Genomic DNA, 2,500 nt, shown 5'->3' with positions numbered 1-2,500 from the left:
TTGAAGAAAATGATCACCAGATCATGACTGTTTCCACTTTCCAGGAGTCCGAACGCAGCTTCGGTTTGTTTACGTTTAGTAATGTGAGTGTCAGTTTTCTGCGGAGTGTTCTATGCTTGTGTTTCTTTTTTTTATAGTTGTTTGTTATAGTGCCAGTGCCGTGACGTTGGTCTGGTGGACTACAGTGAACCGCAGCATTTCATGACAAAGTGGTTACTGCCTGGTAAAACACGGTAGGCTAACCAGACAGACATGCACACACTACACTTCAATGCTTCGTTTCACACTACGGTAGACCCGGGAGCAAGGGAGGACAAAAAAATGGTCCTTCAACTTCTGAGTGCTGAGGATCTTACAGTACTTGCGTGAATTACTGAAAGAGGTCACCTCACATTAGGATTTACGTGCGGAACCACTGAAATAACCTGATTCCCGTCAAGCAGAAGCCTGCCTCCAGCCTCCAGGTTAGCAGAGGTATAGTTGTGGCTCTTCTCTTCATTTACTGATCGTTTTATTTCACAAGTAGCTGTTTGTTTTCGCTAGTACACCCATTTCAACACAATTAAGGTTATATTATCGGATTGAAAGTTTCTAAGGTAACGATTAGTGGGCACGAACGAGTCAGGTATAATGTTTTGATGCTGATTGTCCGATGGTGAAATTGTAAGTTATTCGATCATCATTTTTACAAGTTTTAGGGTATTGCAATAACCTGTTTTGAGATGAGTAGTATTGACGAGCAAATGATTTACTGATAAACATTACACAATGTTAACATGGCTATAATTAACGATAAATAGAATAATAGGCTACGTTACACCTTGCCTGCGGGGGCGGGGAGGGCATTGTGACCTACTACTAAGAATTGTTATTGGACGATATGCTTAAAATATAGATGATGATTTTTAGTTAACACTCGGTGATGCAGTGGCTGGCATGCCCAGCTACCAATCCGCGTATCACTGCTAATCAGGGTAGGAGCGGTCGTTGTATAGCTCATCAGCTCTTCGTCTTTCTTTGGGGGTGGTTGATAGATCGGTGTCTGGGAAAATCTAGTGGAGATAAACCTGAAACTTGGATGTTAGGATGGCGTTGTGTCCCAGGGTAGGGAACATCACCCACCACAGGCTCAAAGGTCAGTGATGGAGATGAGCATCCAGGCCACACTACAGCAGCAGCGCATGTCCCTGCCTTTACATTATACAAAACACACTCTCTGTATCCTACTAGGCGTCCAGTATTTAAAAATACAACTAGATATTCTAAAGTTATCCAAAGTTTAAAATGGTTTGAAGAGATATGTATAACATTCTCACAAAAGGGTTTCCTATACTGCCCTACATTCATTTATATCGAGCGTGGACCACCGGCTGGCTCCCTGCACACACCGCCACTTTTTATCAATCCTGACATTTCGCTGCCAAAAGTTCTGAGTGCACTTTTGCTTTGAGCACTAATTGCATAGGTATGTGGTCATGGGTGATATGTAAGCCCACTGCAACACGTTTGGTGGTACGGGATGTGCACATTTTATTTATTTATTTATTTATTTTTTTTTTCAATTTGAAGAGTTTAGTAGTTAGTTGTATGTTTCCTCTGTGAACCAATCATTTTTATCTCGCAATAAGTCCTTAACTATTGAACAAGAACAGAACTGTCAATTTTTTTGTTGTTACTTATGCTGCTGTTACTGCTGCTGTTGCTGCTGCTGTTGCTAATAGTAATGATGGTAATTAAATGATGTAAGGGGTGCCAAACAATGATAGCCCCACTGCGAAGCATGATGGAAAAAACGAAAGTACCGATAGGTAGCAGAATTCATTGTTAGTTTACCCTTACAAGATCAATATTCTGTGTTCGCTCCCTCGGCGTCAGGAACAGCTTGAAGACGAGCAGAGTAGAAAGACAAAAGTGACTCAAAGAGCTCCGTATTGAAGTCCATTTCTCGAAGGACAGCATCGATGTGCTCCTCCACCCGGGCATGACTAAATCGAGGTGCTAGAGATTCAGACAGCATCCTTTCTTCAACCTTTTTTATTCCCTTCACTGTGGCGGATGATGTGGGTGATGAAGCCTCGTGGACAAAGTTGGGATGATGATTATTTTCGGGAGAAGATCTTGACGGAGCGTGTCATTCCCTTTCTTCAAGACCCTTAAAATGTTCTGGATGTCACCCAGGTTACCTTTCTGCATGACAAAGCATCGTTCAGGATAGCGTTTCGAACCTAGAACCTTCTGAAGGACAACAACATTGATTTCTTTGATAATGAAGAGTGGTTAAGTAATTTTCCCGATCTTAATGTCTGTGAAAATTTTGGATCCATCTTGAAGAAGGTTAAAGAAAGGATGCTGTCTGAATCTCTAGCACCTCAGTTTAATTGTACCAGGATTGAGGAGCACATCGATGCTGTCCTTCGAGAAATGGAGCTCAATACGGAGCTTTTTAAGTCACGTTTGTTTTCCCCTTATTTAAACATTTCACTCGCCCACATTTTTTTTT

The 2,500-nt window shown here is 41.7% G+C and overlaps 1 protein-coding gene across 1 annotated transcript in view; it reads right to left on the bottom strand.

Moving 5' to 3' along the window:
* The window catches only part of LOC123513938 (myosin heavy chain, muscle-like), a 26,560-nt gene that overhangs the window by 19,454 nt on the left and 4,606 nt on the right, over positions 1–2,500 (bottom strand). The gene's annotated exons all lie outside the window — the stretch shown is intronic.

Source organism: Portunus trituberculatus, chromosome 37 (genome assembly GCF_017591435.1).
Source record: "Portunus trituberculatus isolate SZX2019 chromosome 37, ASM1759143v1, whole genome shotgun sequence".
Classification (NCBI taxonomy): domain Eukaryota; kingdom Metazoa; phylum Arthropoda; class Malacostraca; order Decapoda; family Portunidae; genus Portunus; species Portunus trituberculatus.
Note: the sequence above shows the minus strand (reverse complement) of the source record. Positions and strands in the feature narration are given on the sequence as shown.